At 36.0% G+C, this 20,166-nt stretch overlaps 1 protein-coding gene across 1 annotated transcript in view; it reads left to right on the top strand.

Annotated features, from left to right (window-relative positions):
• Naaladl2 (N-acetylated alpha-linked acidic dipeptidase-like 2) overlaps positions 1–20,166 on the top strand; it is a 1,352,651-nt gene that overhangs the window by 308,897 nt on the left and 1,023,588 nt on the right. The window lies entirely within an intron of this gene.

Below are 20,166 nucleotides of genomic sequence, written 5' to 3'. Positions count from 1 at the left end.
GTCAGACTCCTTTGGAGAAAATTAATCTTATTATTTTTGCAAATACACAGCAATTGGAGATAGTCTCTGGGTTAGACACGTAAGTAGCTAATATGTGTGTGAACTTGAGATTCACACACACACTCAGGTCCTCTTGTTTTAACAACAATCAGTCTTACCACCAAATCAGTTGCCCATTCTTTCCATTATTTTAACAATAAAGTATACTGAGTTGTTTAGAAATAGAGCATTTTCGATATCTAGATGCCTGTACACTAAATTTAAATTACTTATGTTTATAATTTATTCTTTTCCTGTTTGCCTGTTCATATTCATTAGAAAACTAAAAATTTGATCTCTAAAAGCCACATATCTCTTGTTAATATTTACATAATGGAAAATTTCATAATGAAGTTAAAAAGAAAAATAGCATGCATTTTATATTGGTATGCTACAGTGGTTTGAAAGACAATGGCCTTTAAAGGCTCATGTATTTGAATACTTGGTTGTCTCCTACCCCAGTATGTCCGTGGAACTGATTAGTAAGGATTAGTAAGTATAGTCTTTGGAAGCAAAGTTTAGAGCAGTGATTGAAGGAATGGCCATTCAGAGCCTGCCCCACACATGGCCATATATATACAGCCACCAAAACTAGATAAGATGGATGAACTACAAAGTGCATACTGAAAGGGACCGTATATAGATCTCTCCTGAGAGACATATCCGGAGCATGTCTAATACAGAGGTCAGTGCTAGCAGCAATCCACTAAACTGAGAACAGGTCCCCCCATTGGGGGAGTTAGAGAAAGGATTGAAAGAGCTGAAGGAGCTTGCAACTCCATAAGAACAACAATGCCAACCAACCAGAGCTTCCAGGGACTAAACCACTACCAAAAGACTATACATGGACTGACCCAGGGCTCCAGCTGCGTATGTAGCAGAGAATAGCCTTGTTGGGGCACCAGTGTAAGGGGAAGCCCTTGGTCTTGCCAAGGATGGATCCCCAGTGTAGGGGAATGTGTGAGGGGGAGTGGTAAGGGGGATGGATGGGGTAACATCCATATGGGGGAGGTGGAGGTGGAGGGGGAGGGGATGGAGGCTTATGGACAGGAAACCGGAAAAGGGAATAACATTTTAAATGTAAATAAAGAAATATTGTATAATAAAATAAATAGATAAATACATAAATAAATAAATGTTTAACTGTGGAAAAATTGAAAAAGAAAGTATAGTCTTCTTGAAGGACGTAGGTTACTAGGAATGGCTTTGAGGTTTCAAAAGATTCCTGCCCTTTCCTGTCAGCGCTCTGTGCCTTGAGGAGTGGATGAGATGTGAGCGCTCAGCTACTGTTCCATCCCTGTGACGCCCTGTTGCCATGTTTTCCTCCAGAGTGTTAATGCACTATACCATCAGCTCTCTTTCATATGTTACTTTTGTCCCAGTGTTTTCTCACCACAAGAAAAGTAACCAAGTCATACACTACATTTTAATATTTTATATATTATACTATAGTATTTATGTTAGCTTTTCATAAATTTTGAAATAACATTTGATGAATTTTAGCATGATAGTTCCAGAGACCACTAAGAATGTTGCACTTCTCCTGTGACATTTCTCATTTTGCTAATGGGTTGTGATTGGTGTTATAAAAGAGACATGTAAATGCTTATCTTTGGCACCAGTGAATAATTTCATCTATGAATATCTTTAACCATGCTTAAAAAGATTTCAGTTGACATTCCAAAGACTAAATCAGGCTTCTCTGAAATTTCTTCTCTCAAATTTTCAATTTCAGAGTTTGTAGCCACACCTTTGGAATATGTTATATTATGTTAAAGAGCATTCTCATATTCTCAGCTCTATTGTATTCAGAGTGGATTCTTTTTTTCTCCATCTTTATTAAATTAGGTATTTCTTATTTACATTTCAATTGTTATTACCTTTCCTGGTTTCCAGGGAAACATCCCCCTAACTCCTCCACCTCTCCTATATATGGGTGCTCCCCTCCCCATCCTCCCCCCATTCACAGAGGATTCTTTATTTTTAATGTACCAGTTCTCAGAGATCCTATGCTACCCCTTCCTCTCTGTCTCTCCTGTGCAATTTACTGAGTAACTGTTGCTCCTCCTCTTGGTACAAATCTTTGCCAAGTGCTGAGGATGCAGGGCAAACACGAGCTACAGAGCCTCTAATTTCATGGTTTTCAGTACAGTGTGGAGACAGACTCTGAACAAGTGGCACGGGTGGAGAGTCCTGATGATGGGGAGTGATTAATTAAATGGTATGAAATGTGGAAAAAGAAGAGTAATTGATTACAAGTCAATTACTAAACAATTCTAACAATTTCTAAAATTGCTTTAAAATACCACATATGACTTCAGAAAAGCAAATATTCCGTGATTTTTTTATCATGTATGGAATATGTGCATGCTTGAGTGTGAGTGTGTGTGTGTGTGTGTGTGTGTGCGCGCGCGCGTGCGAGCGCGCGCATGCGCACACATTTAAAAATGTTCTGAGAGAACTGTTTGGAAAAAGTTTGAGAGAATCAGTAGTAGGTGGGTACAGAATGGAATCAAAGGCATGAATGAGAGAATGTGATTGTATTTTGTTTTCCAAATGAAGGTTATTTTCTTGTAGTTTAGTACATACATAATATACACTTGATAGGGGGTTAATAGACTAGAGATATGGATAGGAAGTTGAGAGCTCTTGGTGTTCTTGAAAAAGACCTGAACTTAGTTCTTAGCACTTTCATTTAGCTACTTACATCCCCCTTGGCTCTATCTTGACTCTATCAAAGGATCACATGTCCTCCTCTGGCCTCTACAGACAGCTGATGCCCATCTACATATATACAGGAATACACACAAATATAAACATACAGAGAGAGAGGTGGGGAAGGGAGGAGAGAGAGAGAGAGAGAGAGAGAGAGAGAGAGAGAGAGAGAGAGAGAGAGGGAGGGAGACAGGGACAGAGAGAGGGAGTAAGACAGGGAGAGAGAGAGATACTCACAGATAGATGTGCATGCTACATACACATACATTTTAAAAAATTAAAAGGGACCAAGATGAAAATATTTTCATAGTAAGAGTATTTTACAATTTTAATTTTAAAAAATTTAGTATGAAAATGTATGTATGAATAAGTCCAAAGTAGGACTATTTTCTAGGGCTCCTTACTTCTATAAAACACAAGTCTCAGACTTATAGAATGTAAAGATTAAACTGCCCATTGATCATATGATTGGATCTGTGTTCTGAATTCTCTTCATATCATAGATACATATTTTCCTGTTTCTTTTTATTGCCTTGAATATCAGTAGAGAAAGGAAACAGATGAGAGAACTCTTGTCTTAAGTGTATGCCGATTGCTGGTCTTTTGATTCCACTTTCTTTTTAGGAAAAGATCTCCATCAGACTTGCTCATTGCTGGTTGGAGAGAAAAAAAATAAACTTTATGTATTCTTCATGCTTTTCTTAAAACCTTTCATTCTGGTTATTTTTTTTTTTGTTGTTTTTGGTTCTTTTTTCGGAGCTGGGGACCGAACCCAGGGCCTTGCGCTTCCTAGGTAAGCGCTCTACCACTGAGCTAAATCCCCAACCCCATTTTTTTCTTTTTTTTTTCTTTTTTTTTTTTTTTTTTTTGGAGCTGGGGACCGAACCCAGGGCCTTGCATTCTGGTTATTTTAAATTTGACTGATTAATGTTCCTTAAGAATTTTCCTTATAAAAATTAAAATCCACTGTAAAAATAGATTGCACTTCTTAGATGAGGCCAGTGAAAAACCAAACCAACTTCTTAATTTGAAAACGAATTGAAATATGAAGCAATCCATACTAGTGTTCTGACCTTGTGAAGGTGACTCTGACCAAGGCAGCAGCATTTATTTGTGAGTGACTTTCCTAGAAGTTGGGCAGAGATCTAGAGGATTGGAGGAAATGTGTGATGTGGAAAGAATACTCTCCCCACTTCACAGAGAGCACAATTGGAAGTTTCCAGTTGTACAAATAGAAATGTCTCATGTGGAATTTGAAAGTAAGATTGACAGATGTCAGGCAACAGGGCTTTCACTGTATTTCCTTTGCCTTTGAGATCCTAGATCCTTCTGTGTTGAAACGATTTTTCTGAAAGACTTTTTATTAAAGCATGTGTATGGAGAGATTTTTTCATTGGACTGACAACTGTAATTTACATGTTCTTTTTATTCTGTATTACAGCTTCCTGATATATCTTGTTAGGCACAATACAATTAGAGAAGTTTCCTGAGTCTTTATGGTCATCTGCTAAACAGGCCAGGATAATCCCTATTGTTCCCAATAATAGGTTATAGAACACACAGAACGATCAAGACACTTAACACAATCCCAAAGCAATATGTAAAAGAAGTTGATGGTGAACACAAGCCTTCTAAATGCTGACTGTAAGGGCATTCATTTATTAAGCATTGGATTGTATATTTTAGTCTTGAATCTTAAGAGAATTTGAAATTTTATTAGTTCATGTGCTAGCATTTTATGGAGTAGTAACTTAATTGAATAAGAATCTATCTCTTACTTCAGCATTTTTCTACTTTACATTTTTTTTTGCAACATGAATACCAATGCAGTCAATGTTTGATACATTCATCTTCTGCTTCTATATAACAGAAGGAGGACAAAGCACGTCAAAACAAACCAAATACTACCCTGCTGACTACCCTGGTTGGCCGGGGCTTGCATTTGATAGCAGATTGTCCCCTGTGCAGGGCTTGCACTGGTTCGCATGTTGTGCTCTCTTCTTTCCTAGTGCACTCAACAGTGTCCAGCTGGAGCAGAAGGGCAATAGCCACCCTGTTTGATCTGATTCAGCATTCACTCAATGCAAAATAATTTGTGTTAAAATATTCTTTTTCTATTTGTGCGAATTTCCCCGTACATATTTTTCTTTTGTAATGTGCTTGTTTGACATGTGGCCACGTGAAGAGTTTCAGCACATCTTTCTTCCAAGAATATGTAGTTTGCAAGTATATGCAAATTGTTCAAATGCTAGAAGCAGAAATGAGAGCAGGCTTGAATAATAAATATTTAATTTCTCATCCTGTTTTGCTCGTTACTTTTATAGTGAGAGTTGTTTTTATTTCTTTTTCAATGTAATTGTGGTTTCTGAGATTTGAAGCATCTGCAAAAGGATATATTCTCTTTAAAATAACTAAAACCCCATGAAGTCCTAAATGAGATAATAAATATTAGTTTATAACCTTTATTTTTATCTCTGTGTATATGTGTGTGTGGATGCACACATATGTGGGTTCAGTGACAGAATACACATCTATTTCTAGTACCATCCTCAAATGAAGTTCCTATGTGGTTTACAATATTTTGTCCATTACAGACAACTGGCCTTTCAATGTTTATAGCATCAAATATATAAGTAAAATTAATATGATATTCATGGAAATTGGAATGGTTTGATAATTATGTCTATTCATCAGAGGCAAATTGATAATCTGATATTTTGAATCCTAAGAAATAAGAAAATACACCAACACATTAAAATCCTTATATCTCATATTACTTTCTATGAGCCATTTAAATTTGAAAACTTATGAAATTACAAAGTAGAAAATAAATTCGTTCTCCATTACATGCAAATTAGAGTTTAAAAACACCATTAAGCCAAGCTGCACATACGTAATTAACCACTTAGAGTATGGTATACAGCTGCTTAGTTCTCACAGAGCAATGTGCAGAAGAGCAAATGATAAAATGAAGCAAGAAGGAAAAGATGCAAAATGGGATCTACCATTAAGTGTAACTTAAAACGCAATTATAAGCCTCAACCAAATGGCTAACCCTACAATCTCTGACCACAAGGGGCTAATCAAGGAGGGTTGCCATGAGGTCGAGTCCAGCCTGTATTATATAATGTAGTCACAGCAGCTACAGTGAGAACTGAATTAAAAATAAAACAAAACAAAACACAATTTAGATTCCAGAATCATCTTGCATAGGAAAATGTGTGACTGATATTGTATTGGTATAAAAAACTTGGGCCTGGGGATTTAGCTCAGTGGTAGAGCGCTTACCTAGGAAGCGCAAGGCCCTGGGTTCAGTCCCCAGCTCCGAAAAAAAAGAACCAAAAAAAAAAAAAAAACTCATGTAACTGACAAAATATAGTGAAAGAGGTTAGTAGACCACTTGCCTTATAGTTCAGTGCTAAACAGTTGAGTAATATTTATGAGGTCTTAAGTTCAACTTCCAACAAACACAAACAAATCACAAACACACACTCACACATCAGTAGAGTTATTTCTTTCATTTAAAGTCATGGTAACATAAGCATGATAAATATCCATCCGTTTGAAACCTGGCCCCTATGGCTATACTTGATATTCAAAGATGTTTTCCTTAGTGGAAAGTTTTAGTAAGTGAAGTAGTAATTCTGATTGACTTGTGGTAATTCAAAAGCTGGACTTATTTTAGATATGTCTTGTTAAATCAATATTCTAAACTTATATTTAAGTAAAACCAATCGTTATATAAGTATCTGTATTACTACCATCTATTCAGACGAAATATCCTTTCGTGATTTGAGGTAGGCTTTTTAAAATCATATTTAAGTGAACAATTTATTGAGCCCTGACTTTCTGTGAATTTTTCTCATATATAATACCTACTTACATAATTTACCTTGATTTGTCTTTCCTGAGCCTCTGGAAATTTTTAGTGTCATGATAAGCTAAATAAGTTATACAGAAGTAAGTCATATAAAAATCTATCTGAAGCAGGTAGAAAGTCAAGGCAGAAACAGTATACAACACATGGAAAGAACGTGTTTATGGGAATATATATTCTCAGGTTCCATTTGCTCTGTAAAAACCTTAAATTATAACAGATGCACAGGTATAATGGTGAGATAGTTCAGTAGCTAAGTTAACAAACCTGAGGGACATGGGGTAGAAAGAGAGAACTAAATTCACCAAGCTTTTATCTGATTTGCATGTGCTTACCACAGAATGCTGCACAGAATAAATAATAAATAAATAAAATTGTAAGAGAATACTGTAGCAGTCATTTGTACCAGAAGAAAACATTTTACTTTATTAAAAGTTAGCATAGAAGAAATTAGAGTAGTGTGGTAATCTGACACCAACGATGCCACTGCGGCACAGCAGTTAGTGCTCTAGCCTTCAGGGAATGTCAATGAGGTCAGGATTCTCCACTGTCACTTTGTGATAGCACAGTGTGACTCTCTGATGAGGATCCATCTTTGCACAGAAGCTAAACATTTATATATGGCAGTAGACATCTGGAAGTGGAATAGAAATCTTAATCTAGGGCTTCTACCCTTACTTTGACCATTCGATTCCCAGATAAAAAGACACAGACATTTGTATAGTAAGTGTGTGTGTGTGTGTGTGTGTGTGCTTGTGTGTGTATGTGTGTGTGTGTTTGTGTACATATGTGTATGTGTGTATGTAGGGAGGCATGCATGCATGAGTGTGTGTCTGTGAAATCTATTCACACAATAGGTCCAGGTTGATATTCCTCACTAACTTGGTTACAAATTATGTATTGGGACAACCCCCTCAAATACTTCGTATTTGAAAAGCAAACCATTGTGGATCATGAAAAAATGTTTTGGCAATATATTGTTTTATTGTGCTTTTATACTAGACAGTTTACTGAAGGAAGACATTGGGAGGTAATAATTCTGATTTCAGTTTCCTTATTTCAGTTTTTTATGTTGGCAGTGATAAGGAATATTTGGATGACAATCATATCTAAAAGGAAGGAGAACAAATTGGGTCACTAGATTATACACAAGAATAAAATCATTCACAATTTTAATAATGCCTTTGAATTGCTAAATTTTTGTTTTTACAGACTAGCTAAAAAATATCCCTTCAAATACTTCATATGAAAATATTGTATGATCTTTGTCAAGTAAACTTTAAAGCAGAAACTGAGGGATGTGCTCAATAATGAAACAGAAAAAAAATAGTTTGCAAAAGAGGATTAAAATATTTTATCATCCCCTGTAGAGTAATTCATCTAAGGCTTTAATTTTATGAGTAGCTTTTAGCCTCCTATAAACATAGTTTACCAGTTTATCCCATTTCCTTTCATTTTTATTGTGAACTTGTTTTATTTGTATAAACTTATAATACATTTTATAAATAACTTACACAATGCACTCAGAATGCAAATAGTTCTACTCAGGTCATACCTAATGATGAAATATTAATACCTAAGGAAAATGACTTATTTTACATTGTGAACTTAACTATTTTCTAAAATAATACAATTTGAAACATGTGATAAATGAGCTTGAAGCTCTAAAGATAAAGGAGACAGCAAGAGACCAAAGATGGGAATGATACACAAGAGAAAGGTAAGCGATTTCAAAACTAAATGCTAAGAATAAGTTACAAATGAAAAGAGGTGCTTATTAGTAGTAATTGGTATTTTTAGTATTTTAGTATTATTTGTGTGTGTGGATTTTGATCATCATTTGATTCTTACTTTCTAGCTCTTGAGTATGCTTTTTTTTTCAGATAATGATATGTATAATGAAATCATCTCTCTGTATTTCTACACTCACTTTATTCCACAAATATTTCCAAGGCTGCAATTTAGTCTTGGAGAGATAGTTCCCTTGGTTTCCTTCATCTGATAGCTGCCTGGAATTAGCCATTGATTTGTTTGCTGTCAGTCCAAGCCTGCATGCTCTGAATGAGTGCAAACTGTATCCGCAGTCATCCATCTTTACCCAACAATGTCCTTTAAAAGGCTGCGAACACTGAAGTTGTTTAATAAGCCTCACATAGATTGATTTTCATCTTCACAGATAAGAATGAAAGGACAGGTAAATTTCCAATGACTTCAGTGTAGTGACACTCTCTTGCAGCAGAGGTCAGAGCCCTGCTCCTTGTATTGTCCAGAGTAGACTATTAACACGGGGCTTATTTCTTGTGACTACAGAGATGAGTGAAATACCTACCTCCATCTGGGATGTAACTTTCACTGTGTTAAGTTTAGATAAACTGTCTTTGGAAGCATGGTGATTTTTAATGCTTATACATTTGGGACGTGTATGTGTGTGTGTGTGTGTGTGTGTGTGTGTGTGTGTGTGTATGTGTGTGTGTTTGTGTGTGTGTATGTGTGTGTGTTTGTGTGTGTGTGTATGCGTGGCATATATATTATAGCATGTATGTAGAGGTCAGAAACCAACATTTAGCATGAGATATCTCCTTCCATTATTGGGTGTACAGGCTAGAACTCTGGTCATCAGGATGTATAGCTAGTGTGCCTTTCTTCAATTTTCTCACTAGTCCCATATATTATCTTTAAAATGCTATAGTGCATTGTATTTGTTGTTGCAAATGTCCAATAAAAGCTGTTGTACCAGGAAGTTGACCACCTTTGCGCTGTCAGTTGTGATATCTCGTCATGTGTTCCGCATATCATAAAGTCTGTGCAAGGAGATTCCATGCTCCAATTAAAGAAGCTCTGGTGAGATTGTTCCCAAAACTCACAAGACAAAGTCTGAGAGGTAGAATTCAGATCAATAATACAAACTTTGGGGAATGCCTTGGTTTATTGGATAGGGCAAACATTTCCACAAAGTTTTAAGCTCTTGGTAAAATCTGGAGGTTACTTTAAGGTAAGCAGAGGACCCTACTCCTTTGGACTTTCTATTCCTCATTTCGTACTTCAGTTTCCTCATCTTCCATGATTTTAGATTTTTTAAATTTTAGATTTATATTGATAACATTACTTTTAATATTTTTAATTTTGATAAAATTGCATCACTTTCCCCTTTACCTTTCCTCTCTCCAGCTCTTCCCAGAAACCCTCACTTGAACCCACACTAGGTCCCAAGTTTCATGTAAGTAGCTTCTTTTCCTTTTATTATAGACATTACAGACACACACACACACACACACACACACACACACACACACTCTTGCACTATCTATCCTCTCTCTCTCTCTAAATATATATATATATATATATATGTATATATATATATATATATATATATATATATATATATATATATCCTGCTGTGTTCATTCTTGTTTGTATGTATGTTGTTTCAAGGTTGACTACTCTGCGTTGGAGAACCAGTAAGTAGATTGAACCATGGGAACCCTGGGAAGGGCTAAGTCTCCTATACCCAGCAGTCAATCTTTGCTTGTAGTTATTTTCCTACAGGTGGAATCTCATTAAACATTCACCCTACCATGCTATCATGTCCTCTGATACTGCTATTGTCCTGGTATTTTTTTATGCAGACATTTTTAGAGGAGTTTATGTCACAGCAGACTTCTGTATATTTGGCTCTTTTAATCTTTCCAGACTTCTCTAATGCTATAATGGTCTCTGAGCCATAGGTCGTAGCTTCTCTGTAGATTTATCTTTTCAGGGCTGGGCCTCCCATGATCTATTGGTCTCTGTGTTTGTCCAGTTGTATTCTTTCACAGCCTCCCTTTGTAGAGCAGAGATGCTTCTTTGATGTATGACTGTAGTTAGTTATCTGTGACAGTATTACAAATAGAGTGTTCTCAATAGAAGCAAAAGGCTAATAAGTACCTCAAATTATGACATCAACCTTAGAAATCTGGTAAATGCAAATTAAAAGAGCATTGGTATCTTATTTCCTAACAGTCAGAATGTTGAAATCAACACAATAACCGATAGCAAATGCTGGTAAGGTTTTGGAGAAACAGGAACCCGTACCCTATTAGGGTGGATGCAAGTTGATGAAGCTACTCAGGATATCACTATTGTGAAGTCTAAGTTTAACCCTATCTGGTGGGCCAGCCATAACACAGTAAACCTCCTACTGCAGAGATACTCGTCCAGCAACATTCATAGCTGCCTTGTTCAAAAGCCAGGAAATGTAAATTAAATTATATGTCTTTCAACAAAAAAATGAATAATGAAAATATGGTACAAATACACAGGAGAATGCAACTCAGCTGTAGAGAAAATGAAATCATAACATTTGCAAGTGAAAGAATGGACATAGAAGAGACTATATAGAATGAGAGCCCACAGACCCAGAAACACAACCATTGCAGTTTCTTTCTCTTCCTTTCTGCACCAAGGTGTACACCCCTATGATACGTAGAATAACACGGAATGCTGGTATGGATTTACTGTGAAATTAAGAAGCTTAAATTATAAGTCTCCTGTGAAGGGTCCTGGTTTTACTTTCATGTGTTTTAAATTAGAAAAACATAAAAATGTGACCAAAAACAATTAAGACACGTTTCTATTCCATGTAAACTTCTCTTTTTATAATTCCTCCAGTTGGAAGTTGGTGTAGAGACTGGGACAATCTAGATATTTTGGAATCTCTTGTGGGAGCACGATTATATTGGGCTTATTGGATATATATATATCCATATTCTAATATATTATATAAAATATCATATATAGTTATAGTTTTCATATATTTATAGGTTATTACTACATTCTGTTGTGTAGTCACACACTCTAGAGAATTGTTTGTATTACTTCTATGACCACAAAACTTTTGCACATTACTTCTTTGCGGTATCAACATTTGTTAAACCGTCTCACAGAAGAAGCATGTGGGTAATAAAGACTTTACTGCATGGACCTAGAACCTACTTCTTTAAAACATGCCATATTGGATCACAGATTACGTGATTGAGTGTGGCTAATTAAGTGATTAGCCAATATTCCTATTCCCTGGAATAAGCCAGCTAGTGGATCAAATATAATTATTATAATCAAATCACATATTTGGTACGTCTTCATTGTAATTGTGAAAACTACATTTCAAAAATCTTCCGTGCTTGTAAGTGAGTAAAAGTGTAATGATAAACTAAATACAGAGTGGACGTAAGTTGAAAAAAGGCAGAATGAGACTTAATAGAGGATTGTCTAAATTGTATATGAGCCCCAAAATTTTAGATGGTGTTTTCTACTGTGAGTTGTGAAAGTCAAATTAAAAATGTATATATCATTAATAAAACAGAAATTTTAATTGCACAGAAACCTTAGTATATTTGTTTTCTGTAGTCAATATTATAAGATCATTATCATGCAATGAGTAAAAAATGAATTCAAGAATATGCATCCTAAACTGTATAAAAGGGTGAGTTATAAATGTGTGATTCTCATCACAGAGTATTATGGATTCCTTTGGTTACTATAATATATGAGGTATAAGTTGGCCTATGAAGAAACTGACAACTATTCTCTTCACATATGTTTTCATTATTCATTTTAATTGTAATTTCATATTATTTTTCAGAGGGCTCCCTTGTTCCCAATTATATGAATTTAGACCTATAAAGAGCTTGATTACTACTCCCTCTGTTATCCAAATATCCAGTTAACAGTGATAGGTTCTTTTGTCTTCGGCATCTTAGGTAAATCATCAGGCCAAAAACAGTGGTGGGTCTCCTACCTACTCCTTAGGTAGAAAGAATCCTGAGGTGTTTTCCAGAACGATTCTGATTCTTAAATTTCCCACCACCCATCAATTTCTGGTCTCTTTATTAATTAAAATTATTAGACAATGTTATGTATGCACATGACATTTTTATTCTTTACTCCTGTCCAATGCTCTTTTTATCTTTTTCTAACTCCTGATAACCTCTCTCCTTCCTTCAAGTTCTTTCCCATGTTTATGTCTTTTTTGTTTTGATTGTGAACTGTTGGGTGTTCCTACATTCATACGCATGGCGATGGACATGGAGCTATCAATTAAAGCCTGGTGAACTCACAAGTGGGTACCAAACTTAAGACTCTGTTAGTTACCCCAGCTTCCCAAGCTGTAACTAGGACCAGTGAGTCCCTCTCCTGTTTGTGTCATGGCCCTTTTATAGTGGCTAACCCAAATAAATGGACTGGGAATCATAAAGTTGAATATTTTGGTGAAATATAACAACACCATTTAATATCTGGCATCAGAAATATGTAGGATAGCATCTCAGATTTTCACTTACTAATCCTATTTCGTAATATATTTCACCTTCCATTTAGGAGTCAGTATTGTCATCTACTTCAATATGGATTATAACACCAGACTTAGGTGTCGGTGGTATCCTAGAAATAAATGCACATGTTACCTTTCTCAGTACATAACACTCAGTGATCAATAGTATAATGATGACTAACATTTTAATTTAATGGTGTTTACAAAGATAGACATACTTGGGCCTTTTCAAGGAAATCGGAAAAAGGTTGATTACAGCTTTTAAAGCTATGAGGTTTCTCATCTCTGTAAGTGATGAAAAGCATGTTTGTCCCTTATGAGCTTATCAAACAGATTGAGCAAATGAACCTCTAGTCACTGAACACAAGCCTGGCTATGCCTGAAGGAGTTAGAAGCAATTACACAGAGCTGTGTGTTGCCCTGGGTTTGAGAATCTTATGGAAGAACCTGTGATGCTTTTCAGGCCTTCTGTGTTAAGTCCTGGGCAAAGATCCAGTTATCCTGAAGGCAGCGAGCCGAAGAGATATTGTGTAGTCTCATTGGTGTGTTCGTGATTTAATTGGCATGATGAAAATTAATCAAGAACTTTCCTTCTTTCTCACTGGGTCTGTTTTAGTCACTTCATAAATAACCGGAAATGTTAAGGATTCGTAAGACTGACAGGTATCTTGGAAAAGACTGACAGATATGATCTGGAATTGGGGACCTGAAAAATTCATGGTTTGAAATGGTACAATTATAGAGACAAAGGGAATATTAGATGATATTCATATGACCGGGGAAGTTCCCATTGCCTCGGGGTTTCAAATTCAAGTAATATGCAGGTTAAGATGGCAGAAAGTGTAGATTGATTTTAGGTTCAGATTTTAGGTTGCCTAGTAAAAATATATCAGATCATTTTCTTATGCAGAAGAACTGTGAATCTGGTTAGGAAAATCCAATGATAATAAAAAATCCAATGAGGGAAAAGGGCATCATATTCTGACTCAGATGTACAGTCAGAAAGAGCTAACTGGATAGACAGACAATTGTAACCTCTGTGAGAAGAACGTGACTGAGTCAGGGAAGAAGAAGACTGACAAACAATCAAACATACAACCAAAATGGCCCAGAGGAGTGAATGCAGCTAAGCTGGGTTTGAAGGATTTGTCATATGTTACATGTTGTGGTATGTTATGTGTATGCAGGTGTACCTCTAGTATAGAAACATATATGTATACAAGTCTGGAGGTCTCAAGAAAGTATCTTTCTTGTTCTCAGAAAGATACTTTTCCCAAATCCTCAGAGGGACATTGAGGGTCTAGGGAGAGAATCTCTACTGGGGATGAGTAGAGAAAGTACAGACTCTTTGTTTTCTCCTGGCCATTCGAGTTTTGTGTTTCTATTTTCCAGTACACTTGCTTTTTATCTTGATCAGGTGTAGAAAGAAGATATATAATTTTCATAGATAAAAATAAATCTATGAAAATAAAGAATGAAAGTCAGAAAATGGCACTGAATGCCTCTGTCTCCTTCTTCACTCAGCTGTTCTATTGGGTGCACTTTAGAAAGCATTTCTGTCAAACTGCTGAGGTACGGAAACAGTTAATGTAGTTTAAATGCAGATTCATAGTTTTGTAAAAATTCCCTCCTGTCGAAATTCATGTAACTTAAAAATCAGGTTCGTCCTTCCTCATTTTAGACTTACTTTCTATTTTTAAAAACAAAATGCAAATTATTTTACAAAATAAAAGAAGGAAATTGGAGCTTTTAGTTTGTCTCATTGTGAGACCCTAATTAAAATGTTCCATTCGAAGGATTTTTGTCAGCTTAAATTCTTGTTAAATAAATGCTATATTCTTTACTGGAGCATTTGGCTGTAATATTCCTAGAGGGTAAATTTGCAAAAGAGCACTGATCTCACATGTGTAGCTGAACATCTTAAAATATAGATTGCTCTAGAAAACTTTAATGCATGAAAACCCACTAGTCAACAAATTTTATACCTATAACTTTAGAAAATTAAGTACATTAACATTGGCACTGTCCTTGGGCTGGAGTGATGGCTCAGTGGTTAAGAACATTGGCTGCTCTCCCTACAGACCACATGTAACTTTTTTTCTTTTGACTTTCTTTGTTTTTGTTTGATTTTTTTGTTTTTGTTTTTTTGTTTGTTTGTTTGTTTTGTTTTTTGTTTTTGTTTTTTTTTTATTAACTTGAGTATTTCTTATATACATTTAGAGTGTTTTTCCCTTTCCCGGTTTCCCGGCAAACATTCCCCCCCTCCCCTTCTTTATGGGTGTTCCCCTCCCATCCTCCCCCTATTGCCGCCCTCCCCCAAACAATCTAATGCACTGGGGGTTCAGTCTTAGCAGGACCCAGGGCTTCCCCTTCCACTGGTGCTCTTACTAGGATATTCATTGCTACCTATGAGGTCAGAGTCCAGGGTCAGTCCATGTATAGTCTTTAGGTAGTGGCTTAGTCCCTGGAAGCTCTGGTTGCTTGGCATTGTAGTACCTATGGGCTCTCGAGCCCCTTCAAGCTCTTCCAGTTCTTTCTCTGATTCCTTCAACAGGGGGTCCTATTCTCAGTTCAGTGGTTTGCTGCTGGCATTCGCCTCTGAATATGCTGTATTCTGGCTGTGTCTCTCAGGAGCGATCTACATCCGGCTCCTGTTGGCCTGCACTTCTTTGCTTCATCCATCTTGTCTAATTGGGTGGCTGTATATGTATGGGCCACATGTGGGGCAGGCTCTGAATGGGTGTTCCTTCTGTGTCTGTTTTAATCTTTGCCTCTCTATTCCCTGCCAAGTGTATTCTTGTTCCCCTTTTAAAGAAGGAGCGAAGCATTCACATTTTGATCATCCATCTTGAGTTTCATTTATTCTAGGTGTCTAGGGTAATTCAAGCATTTGGGCTAATAGCCATTTATCAATGAGTGCATACCATGTGTGTTTTTCTGTGATTGTTACCTCACTCAGGATGATATTTTCCAGTTCCAACCATTTGCCTACGAATTTCATAAAGTCATTGTTTTTGATAGCTGAGTAATATTCCATTGTGTAGATGTACCACATTTTCTGTATCCATATAATTTTATTGTGTCATTTTCTCTTAAAATATAAAAGTTATGATAGTAAATATTTTAATAGCCAAATCTAAATATTAGTAGATATGAGTAATTTTTAATTTATTTTTATAATTCACAAAAGAAGACATCTTAAGCAAATCTGTTCTCATGATTCTCTATTGTTGAATGGGTGTTAAAAAGTCTTTTAAAAATATAAGAGTATCACTTATGCATATTATCTAATCAAATAAAGGCAGCTTTCAAAATATGCAGTAAATAGAACCATTCCAAGGTGTGAAAGTAAGGTAGTATTGGTTAATTTATTAACTACATAATTATGTTCACATATTCTTGTGGATATTTATAAAGTTTATACAATAGGAATCACATTAGTGATTAATAACCCACAATTAAAATGGCAGGGTGAGTCTAGTTTATTTGTAATATGCTTACACTAAACAAATACACTGGTAAATTGGGCTGAACTCATTAAGTAAATTTTTAGTAGCCAGGTATGCTCTATAAGTTTTACCTGTAACAGGAATAGCTGTCATACAACACCTCTGTGCTTTCTAGTGACAATCTGTCCTCCCAATAAGTAAATGAGGATACTGGAAGGAATTTAGCTTATTAGACACATGCAATTCATTACTGAAATAAGATCTGATGACTAAGAATTTCTATTAGCTTATAAGGCAATTTCATTGTGAGCAATACTGGGATAAATAGAAAGCAAATTAGAACTCTTATGAGAATTCAGACCAATTCTCATTCTTTACTTTTAATTTAATTGCAACTTTATTCACACTGGCCTTATTTCAGTCTCAGGAAAGGGACAAGTTTATTTCTATCAGTATATTTTTAGTTAGTGCATTAGTTAGGGTTCTTCAGAGCAAGAGAACTAAAAGTTCTGTGACATTAGTAAAATGTGAAGCATTCAGAGAATTTGCCCATGTTATAATGGAGTCTGGGAAGCTTCACAATATGCTCTGCTCCAGTGCAGCTCACACAATATCTGCAGGCACATGTAGCCGAGAAATGTATACAGTATACCTGGTACGAAACTCAGACTTAAAAGCTAAAAAAAAAAAAAAAAAAAAAAAAAAAATAAAAGCTAGTACCTGCAGTGAAAAATGAAATTCTTTTAGGGTTTGAAGACCCAGAATCAAGGACCTAAGATCAAGAAGCCAAACTACATTGTATTCCCTTAACGTTCTTGTGTGACATATGCTCCAAGTGGTGATTCCTGCCTATACTGATAAGCATGAATTTTCTCTATTGATTTATGGATACAAATGTTATTATCTTTCATAAATGTCCTCCTGTGTACTCTTAATGTCTGTATATCACTTGAAGAGTATGGAGGATACATAAGATTAGACACCAAACTCCACATCCTGACTCTTTGATAAGTTTTATAAGAGTCATAGATAGATAGAACTGTTTATTGCCTATTCCTTTAGAAAGTGTGTGTGCCATATTCTAGTTCCATGGAAAGAAGTCCTCAGATTGGGGACATTTAGATCAGTTCCAGTTCTGGTGCCTCTGCACTTTGTTACTGGAAGTGTACAGTGTCCTCAGCAGAAGTGAGTGACTTCCACTCACGAGGGTAAGCAAGGGTAAAATCATTAAGCTGTATTTGGGGGAGTCGCTTAGATATCCCTAGTAAACAGCCCAAAAAAGGCTTCCTAGACTAGTATTGGTGCTTTTATTAGGTAGCGTTTGGTCCTTGGATGAGCACTATCAGCCCAGATGAGAAAAGATCATTAAAGCTATGTGAATATATTTATGCAATGAATTAAATGCATTTCAGAGTTTGATTTTTCTTTCCTTTCTTTCTTTCTCTTTCTTTCTTTCTTTCTTCCTTCCTTCCTTCCTTTCTTTCTTTCTTTCTTTGTTTGTTTCTTTCTTTCTTTCTTTCTCCCTATAGTTGGCACTGATGTCTTGTGACTTTTTCAATCATTCATATTATTATTGTAAGGATGCCTTCCTTCTGTGTTTACCTTCTCTCTCTTCCCTTAAGAAGGCCCTTTCCCATTTCCCCTATGAGATCATTTGCACCCTGCCTGCCCTTCCTCTCTACCTTTCTTCCACCTCTTTCTGTATTTATCCCTCTCTGTCTTCCCAGGGAGCCTCCCTTTTCCATTTTCCTTATCAAATATCTCTGAAGTTCTTTGAACATTTTGGACACCTCATTATTCTTTCATCTGCCAACCTTCAGTCTTCCCACTTAATCCTATTACCATCAGTGCTCTCAGACGATAGGCTTTATTATTATCTCTCTTTAATGAGAATATCACCTCTGATAGAGCAGGCTACATATTTATTCAGACTCTGTATTCAGCACCTAAGATGAGAATCGTACAGATAAATGATTAGGATTACCAAGAGCTTGACTGACTGGTGTGACTGCTTTGGCTATCACTTACAACTTTGCAAAGGAGTTTCTGTGTGTCATCTGCAAAATAGAGATAGTGACAGAGCAAGGATTATGAAATACACACACACACACACACACACACAATGAATCTTTACTAAATTCTAAAATGCTTGATGTCATTGAGTAAACATATAATAGGTTATTAGTAATCATGATTGGATAAAAAACTGTGGTTGAAAATCAGGTTTTACATTCACTCAGAGGTCTTTAACATTTTGAATTTCAGTTTCTCAGACCATAAAACAATGTGCATTTGTAGAGCATTTTATTAAGAAAAGAATTGCAGAAAACTGTCAAAGAGCAAATTTTTAGAAAAAATATAAAGATACAGCAGGAAGTATAACTGCTTAAAGTAGTAGTGAAATGAAATGTTTAAGAATTACTTTGAAAACTTGTTTTATTTACATGCCAAATTGCACTTCCTTCTCCCAACACCCCCTCCAAGAGTCCTTCACCCCTTTCCCCATCTTCTTTGACTGTTAGAGGATGCTCTATCACCCACCCCACCCACCCATCTCACCCCCACCTCACACATTCCACACCACACTTCTCTGGGAGATCAAGTCTTTAGAGGATTAAGCACATCCTCTCCTACCGAGGCCAGACAGGGTAGTCCTCTACCACATTGTTAAATACAATCCTATTGGCATAGTCAAAAGGCAGGAGTTATTGTTCTTTCCGTAAGTCTGTAGTTCTCAAAGATCATTGTTGGGGTCACCTGTGTGTACCCACTATTAGTATAGAAGCCCTATTCATCAAAACTCTATGATTTACAAATGACACACAAGATGCAAAACCATTCTAACTTAAATTCAAAAATTAATGAGAACACATTTATTATAAACAGCTAGATAACAAGAAATACTTGTGGTGTTTCCAGGAGGGTTGAATCTTCTATTTCCTTAAGTCATCATTTCACTTCCATTAATTACCAGTGGTTGTGCACTAATTTTTTCCTGTTGGAATTCATTCACACAAAAATGTTTCTTACCAGTTAAATGGTCTGAATTCCAACACTAACCCCACTGTGTTGAGGTTCTCCCAACAGCATTGTGTTCTTTCCAAATGTCTGAGGAGGACTTCTTTCTTAGACAGTCTAGCTCATAGTGACTATTCACTATTGTTGGCCTGTCATGTCTAACTCCAAATGACAATTGATCAAATGTTTCTCTATATTTATCTGATTCCCCTGTCTATTCTTTTTGGCTTCTAAGGATGTATACTTGTAGACTAATTACTACACTGCTGTCTTGTAGGATAACCTCCCCATTTTCAGATCATCTGTTCAATTTTCTTAACTGGATCAGCAAACTAATCTCCCCCCCCCCTTTTCATTTAACAGAACATTCTGAACAATCATAGCACATGATACTTAAAAAAATGTGCTGAAAGTTTTCTATACATAAAGCTAAGAGACAGGCTAGCCTGTCCTGTTTACGTTTGCCTTCCGTCTTTGCAAATGCATTTTTACATTAAATGTTGCCCATACTTCCCATTGATGACTGACGCCCTTAACTTCTAACTACCAGTCAGGTTCTTTATCATCGGAGATTAACACATCGGCTTCTTGAACACTTTTCTTAGGAAGTTAAAGCCAAACCAAAAATGTCTTCATTTAACACGGAAATTTCCAAGTATCTTCACATGTAAGAATAAGTCATTAAGTTTTGAAATCTAAAGGCTGACAGTGGTTTTAAAGAGGCACGAATATTGTAAACAACTTTTTTCCTTTGGTTTTCT

This window comes from Rattus norvegicus, chromosome 2 (genome assembly GCF_036323735.1).
Source record: "Rattus norvegicus strain BN/NHsdMcwi chromosome 2, GRCr8, whole genome shotgun sequence".
Taxonomy (NCBI): domain Eukaryota; kingdom Metazoa; phylum Chordata; class Mammalia; order Rodentia; family Muridae; genus Rattus; species Rattus norvegicus.
This window is presented reverse-complemented; position numbering and strand designations above follow the sequence as displayed.